This window comes from Thalassophryne amazonica, chromosome 18, assembly GCF_902500255.1.
Source record: "Thalassophryne amazonica chromosome 18, fThaAma1.1, whole genome shotgun sequence".
In the NCBI taxonomy this organism is placed as follows: domain Eukaryota; kingdom Metazoa; phylum Chordata; class Actinopteri; order Batrachoidiformes; family Batrachoididae; genus Thalassophryne; species Thalassophryne amazonica.
This window is the reverse complement of record NC_047120.1, coordinates 3425183-3432808: the sequence shown is the minus strand read 5'-3', so window position 1 is coordinate 3432808 and position 7626 is coordinate 3425183. Positions and strand designations below refer to the sequence as shown.

Here is a 7626-nt window from a genome sequence, read left to right as displayed (position 1 = left end):
CACTGTAGGTCTGGTTAATTTCAGTGAGACCCAGACCGCCTTCTCTGCGAGGGAGATATATTCTGTCCATGCACTGATTTCTATATGTGACTTTGTGGAGGGTGAGCATCTTCCCGGTTTTTGTGTCCACCTTATTAAGGTCACGCTGTGACCAGTCCACTATGCCAAACCCATAGGTCACCACTGGTATTGCAAACTGGTTTATGGCTGTGATCTTCTTCTTTGGTGTCAATTCTGTTTTGCAGATCTTTTTAAGCGGTTTAGGTATTCTTATGTCGTTTTCGTTCTCATTTTCTTGTGTTTGATTATAGCATTTTGTTCAATTCCCAAGTATTTGTATGTGGAGTCTACAGCCAGATCGTCAATGTAGCTCCCTTCATCCAACTGTATGTTTTCTGTTTTTGTCTTTTTAGCTTTTTTGATTGTGCATTTTGAGCATTTATCCAGTCCAAATTCCATACCAATGTCTTTGGAGAACTTATGGACAGTTTCCACGAGCTGACTGAGACCTGTTTTTTGTGTTTGCACAGATTTTCAAATCATCCATGAACAGCAGATGGTTCACAAGTTTTTGATTTTTTTCCTTCCTCTGTCTCTACTTAAGTCATACCCGATGTCGTGCTCCTTCAGGATCTTGCTGAGTGGGTCTATGGTTAAACAGAATAAAAGTGGTGAGAGTCTGTCTCCCTGAAATATCCCTCTCTGAACTCGTATGCCTGGGATTATTAATTGTCCCTCTGTGTGATTGAGGGTGATGGTGGTGTTCCACTTGTTCATTTGTGCTCTGAGGAAAGATCTTATTTCCTCATTGATGATGTACAGTTCTAAGCATCTCATGATCCAGGAGTGTGGCACGCTGTCAAATGCCTTTTTGTAATCAATCCAAGCCATGCTGAGGTTCCTCCTCCTTTTTTTTTGCAATCCTCCAGGATAGCTTTTTCTATTAGTAACTGGTCTTTAGCTCCTAATCTTCTTCTGGAACAACCTTTCTGTTCATTTTCCAGGTAGCCACCAGTGTCCAGATGTTCATAAATGGCATCAGTTATGATTCCTGTCAGTCATTTGTACGTTGTTGCTAGGCAGCAGCAGTGGTGGGCACAGATAACCAAAAAATTAACTTCGATAACAGATAATCGGATAACTGAAAGTTATCTTTGATAAAGATAAAACAATAAACCACCCACAAATATATCAGAAGTTACAGATAACCGATAACAGATAAATTCCAATATTGTCTCTGGTACATTTACAACTACTAATAAAACAAATTTAAGTTTTAATGCCACAATAGCTTCTAGTAATATTAAAAGTAACAACAGACCCAAACAATGAGACCACACTTTCGTTGTTGAACATTCTGCCCCTGCTGGAAGCGCTTGTTTACTACAGAGCTCCCAGCACAGAGGCACCCTGAGAGCAGCCATGAAGCCAGCTCTCTATCAATCACACATAAGATTAATTGTGGTTCCTTTTCTCTCCAAATCATGTGGGGCTACTTTACTTTGTATGTACCATGCTGCTCCATAATTTACACAGTTTAAATCTGTCAATGTGGTTCCTTCTGGGACCAGTTTAGCCAGTCCCAGGTTAACTTTTTGTAGGACAGTTTTGAATTTTTTTCATTCTCCTTTAATTTAGTCAGTTTTGGATGTTTTTTCATGTCCATTTTCTTGGCTCCTATTGTGTTGGAACTGTGTTTGACTCCTACTTTTTTTGGTGTGAGAGGCTGGCTTGGTCTGGTGTTTTTTGTTGGATGTATGTTTTCTGAGGACAGTCATTTCTTGGTGGTTCAATGGGTTGTGTCAGAAGGCAGATGCCGTCCCTGACCATTTGTCCAACCTCGTGTTGCATCACTTGTATTTCTTCATCCGAGAAGTGTTTTTATGCGATAAAGTTGTGTCTTTGGGTGGTGAGTCATCTTCTTGGGATGCCTTTCTTACTGGGCAGTGGTGGTGGACTATTCTTTGACATTCTGCACATCTTTCTAGCTGGCTGTTGGTGTATTTTATTTTGGCATATTCCATTGCCCACAGCAGTACCCACTCTTTCTCCCTCTTCCACTGACTCCTTTCAAACTCAAGTTATTTCCCTTCCTCCATCAACTGATGATGCTTTATGGCTTCTTTTTGGGCTCCTTCCTTTATTTTTTTGTATTTGGTAAATAAATGGACTGCATTTATATAGCGCTTTTCCATCAATCAATCAATCAATCAATCAATTTTTTATATAGCGCCAAATCACAACAAACAGTTGCCCCAAGGCGCTTTATATTGTAAGGCAAGGCCATACAATAATTATGTAAAACCCCAACGGTCAAAACGACCCCCTGTGAGCAAGCACTTGGCTACAGTGGGAAGGAAAAACTCCCTTTTAACAGGAAGAAACCTCCAGCAGAACCAGGCTCAGGGAGGGGCAATCTTCTGCTGGGACTGGTTGGGGCTGAGGGAGAGAACCAGGAAAAAGACATGCTGTGGAGGGGAGCAGAGATCGATCACTAATGATTAAATGCAGAGTGGTGCATACAGAGCAAAAAGAGAAAGAAACAGTGCATCATGGGAACCCCCCAGCAGTCTACGTCTATAGCAGCATAACTAAGGGATGGTTCAGGGTCACCTGATCCAGCCCTAACTATAAGCTTTAGCAAAAAAAAAAGGAAAGTTTTAAGCCTAATCTTAAAAGTAGAGAGGGTGTCTGTCTCCCTGATCTGAATTGGGAGCTGGTTCCACAGGAGAGGAGCCTGAAAGCTGAAGGCTCTGCCTCCCATTCTACTCTTACAAACCCTAGGAACTACAAGTAAGCCTGCAGTCTGAGAGCGAAGCGCTCTATTGGGGTGATATGGTACTACGAGGTCCCTAAGATAAGATGGGACCTGATTATTCAAAACCTTATAAGTAAGAAGAAGAATTTTAAATTCTATTCTAGAATTAACAGGAAGCCAATGAAGAGAGGCCAATATGGGTGAGATATGCTCTCTCCTTCTAGTCCCCGTTAGTACTCTAGCTGCAGCATTTTGAATTAACTGAAGGCTTTTTAGGGAACTTTTAGAACAACCTGATAATAATGAATTACAATAGTCCAGCCTAGAGGAAATAAATGCATGAATTAGTTTTTCAGCATCACTCTGAGACAAGACCTTTCTGATTTTAGAGATATTGCGTAAATGCAAAAAAGCAGTCCTACATATTTGTTTAATATGCGCTTTGAATGACATATCCTGATCAAAAATGACTCCAAGATTTCTCACAGTATTACTAGAGGTCAGGGTAATGCCATCCAGAGTAAGGATCTGGTTAGACACCATGTTTCTAAGATTTGTGGGGCCAAGTACAATAACTTCAGTTTTATCTGAGTTTAAAAGCAGGAAATTAGAGGTCATCCATGTCTTTATGTCTGTAAGACAATCCTGCAGTTTAGCTAATTGGTGTGTGTCCTCTGGCTTCATGGATAGATAAAGCTGGGTATCATCTGCGTAACAATGAAAATTTAAGCAATACCGTCTAATAATACTGCCTAAGGGAAGCATGTATAAAGTGAATAAAATTGGTCCTAGCACAGAACCTTGTGGAACTCCATAATTAACTTTAGTCTGTGAAGAAGATTCCCCATTTACATGAACAAATTGTAATCTATTAGACAAATATGATTCAAACCACCGCAGCGCAGTGCCTTTAATACCTATGGCATGCTCTAATCTCTGTAATAAACTTTTATGGTCAACAGTATCAAAAGCAGCACTGAGGTCTAACAGAACAAGCACAGAGCTGAGTCCACTGTCCGAGGCCATAAGAAGTTCATTTGTAACCTTCACTAATGCTGTTTCTGTACTATGATGAATTCTAAAACCTGACTGAAACTCTTCAAATAGACTATTCCTCTGCAGATGATCAGTTAGCTGTTTTACAACTACCCTTTCAAGAATTTTTGAGAGAAAAGGAAGGTTAGAGATTGGCCTATAATTAGCTAAGATAGCTGGGTCAAGTGATGGCTTTTTAAGTAATGGTTTAATTACTGCCACCTTAAAAGCCTGTGGTACATAGCCAACTAACAAAGATAGATTGATCATATTTAAGATCGAAGCATTAAATAATGGTAGGGCTTCCTTGAGCAGCCTGGTAGGAATGGGGTCTAATAAACATGTTGATGGTTTGGATGAAGTAACTAATGAAAATAACTCAGACAGAACAATCGGAGAGAAAGAGTCTAACCAAATACCGGCATCACTGAAAGCAGCCAAAGATAACGATACGTCTTTGGGATGGTTATGAGTAATTTTTTCCTCTAATAGTTAAAATTTTGTAAGCAAAGAAAGTCATGAAGTCATTACTAGTTAAAGTTAATGGAATACTCAGCACAATAGAGCTCTGACTCTTTGTCAGCCTGGCTACAGTGCTGAAAAAAAACCTGGGGTTCTTATTTTCTTCAATTAGTGATGAGTAGAAAGATGTCCTAGCTTTACGGAGGGCTTTTTTTATAGAGCAACAGACTCTTTTTCCAGGCTAAGTGAAGATCTTCTAAATTAGTGAGACGCCATTTCCTCTCCAACTTACGGGTTATCTGCTTTAAGCTATGAGTTTGTGAGTTATACCACGGAGTCAGGCACTTCTGATTTAAAGCTCTCTTTTTCAGAGGAGCTACAGCATCCAAAGTTGTCTTCAATGAGGATGTAAAACTATTGACGAGATACTCTATCTCACTTACAGAGTTTAGGTAGCTACTCTGCACTGTGTTGGTATATGGCATTAGAGAACATAAAGAAGGAATCATATCCTTAAACCTAGTTACAGCGCTTTCTGAAAGACTTCGAGTGTAATGAAACTTATTCCCCACTGCTGGGTAGTCCATCAGAGTAAATGTAAATGTTATTAAGAAATGATCAGACAGAAGGGAGTTTTCAGGGAATACTGTTAAGTCTTCTATTTCCATACCATAAGTCAGAACAAGATCTAAAATATGATTAAAGTGGTGGGTGGACTCATTTACTTTTTGAGCAAAGCCAATAGAGTCTAATAATAGATTAAATGCAGTGTTGAGGCTGTCATTCTCAGCATCTGTGTGGATGTTAAAATCGCCCACTATAATTATCTTATCTGAGCTAAGCACTAAGTCAGACAAAAGGTCTGAAAATTCACAGAGAAACTCACAGTAACGACCAGGTGGACGATAGATAATAACAAATAAAACTGGTTTTTGAGACTTCCAATTTGGATGGACAAGACTAAGAGTCAAGCTTTCAAATGAATTAAAGCTCTGTCTGGGTTTTTGATTAATTAATAAGCTGGAATGGAAGATTGCTGCTAATCCTCCGCCTCGGCCCGTGCTACGAGCATTCTGACAGTTAGTGTGACTCGGGGGTGTTGACTCATTTAAACTAACATATTCATCCTGCTGTAACCAGGTTTCTGTAAGGCAGAATAAATCAATATGTTGATCAATTATTATATCATTTACCAACAGGGACTTAGAAGAGAATGACCTAATGTTTAATAGACCACATTTAACTGTTTTAGTCTGTGGTGCAGTTGAAGGTGCTATATTATTTTTTCTTTTTGAATTTTTATGCTTAAATAGATTTTTACTGGTTATTGGTGGTCTGGGAGCAGACACCGTCTCTACGGGGATGGGGTAATGAGGGGATGGCAGGGGGAGAGAAGCTGCAGAGAGGTGTGTAAGACTACAACTCTGCTTCCTGGTCCCAACCCTGGATAGTCACGGTTTGGAGGATTTAAGAAAATTGGCCAGATTTCTGGAAATGAGAGCTGCTCCATCCAAAGTGGGATGGATGCCGTCTCTCCTAACAAGACCAGGTTTTCCCCAGAAGCTTTGCCAATTATCTGTGAAGCCCACCTCATTTTTTGGACACCACTCAGACAGCCAGCAATTCAAGGAGAACATGCGGCTAAACATGTCACTCCCGGTCCGATTGGGGAGGGGCCCAGAGAAAACTACAGAGTCCGACATTGTTTTTGCAAAGTTACACACCAATTTAATGTTAATTTTAGTGACCTCCGATTGGCGTAACCGGGTGTCATTACTGCCGACGTGAATTACAATCTTACCAAATTTACGCTTAGCCTTAGCCAGCAGTTTCAAATTTCCTTCAATGTCGCCTGCTCTGGCCCCCGGAAGACAATTGACTATGGTTGCTGGTGTCGCTAACTTCACATTTCTCAAACCAGAGTCGCCAATACCCAAAGTTTGATCCTCGCCGGGTGTGTCGTCGAGTGGGGAAAAACGGTTATAAATGTGAACGGATTGGCGGTGTACACGGGGCTTCTGTTTAGGACTACGCTTCCTCCTCAGTCACCCAGTCAGCCTGCTTTCCCGGCTGCTCGGGATCTTCCAGGGGGTAACTAACGGCGGCTAAGCTACCTTGGTCCGCACCGACGACAGGGGCCTGGCTAGCTGCAGAATTTTCCACGGTGCGGAGCCGAGTCTCCAATTCGCCCAGCCTGGCCTCCAAAGCTATGAATAAGCTACATTTATTACAAGTACCGTTACTGCTAAAGGAGGCCGAGGAATAACTAAACATTTCACACCCAGAGCAGAAAAGTGCGGGAGAGACAGGAGAAGCCGCCATGCTAAATCGGCTAAGAGCTAGTAGCTACGCTAAGCTAGCGGATTCCTAAAAACACGCAAAGTGAATAATGTGTAAATAATTTAGAGGTGATTCAGCAGAAGGAGTGCTTTAGTTAAGGCACGTAAAGATTACACTGGGAAACAAATCGTAATCTAGATAACTAGATCAATCTAACTGCGCAGATTAAACAGCTAACAGATACAGAAAAACACCGCTGTGCTCCGGAACAGGAAGTGATACAATACCGCAGTGAGAGCCAACCACCAGTAGAGGCAGCCAATGAGCTTACCAAACCAATTTTGTTGGATGGTAACAATCTGAATCAGACGCTCAAAGCGCTTTACAAATAATGCCTCACATTCACCCCAATATCAGGGTGCTGCCATACAAGGCGCTCACTACACACCGGGAGCAAGAGGGGAATAAAGACCTTGCCCAAGGGCCCTTAGTGATTTTCCAGTCAGGCTGGGATATGAACCCAGGATCCTCTGGTTTCAAGCCCAATGTCTTAACCACTAGACCATCACCTCCCCCCATAGTATTTCCTCTGCTGTCAGATATTTTGTGATTTGAGAGGCAATTGACTGTAGTTTTGCAGTTGTGGTGGCCTCTTTCTTTTCTGTTGGTAAATCTGCTTCTTTTATGCACTCCTCAAATTCTGCTTTTGTCCTCCTGCCCCACTTCTCATGCCTTGAGTAAGTGAAGAAGTGAAAGATCTTTTTCTTCTCTTCAATGGTTTACTGTGGTGTAGTTTTGTTTGGTTCTTTTGGCCCATTGATGTTGTTGTTGATGGAGTCCAGGATCAGAACTAGACTGATCTGGTGGATTATCCACCTGAGTGCTTCTACAGGAGAGTTGTCTTTGGTTTTTCATTTATCTTTGATGTCTTTTTAGTAGAATGCAATGGGCCCCAAACCCGGGGTCTAAAGTTGCACCCTAGGCTCTATAGTTGTCCTGTGTGGTGTCAAGAAAGATGACTTTAAGCTTGCTTTCAGCTTGTTTTCATCTTGGAATATAGTACGTGCCATGGGATTAACATACATGCTGTT

The 7626-nt window shown here is 41.4% G+C and overlaps 1 long non-coding RNA gene across 1 annotated transcript; it reads left to right on the top strand.

Annotated features, from left to right (window-relative positions):
• Positions 1-1956: 1956 nt before the first annotated feature.
• LOC117530245 lies at positions 1957-7253 on the top strand. The gene is made up of 2 exons (XR_004566254.1): positions 1957-2150; positions 7117-7253. It is a non-coding gene; the product is annotated as an uncharacterized LOC117530245 (long non-coding RNA).
• The last annotated feature ends 373 nt before the right edge of the window (positions 7254-7626 follow it).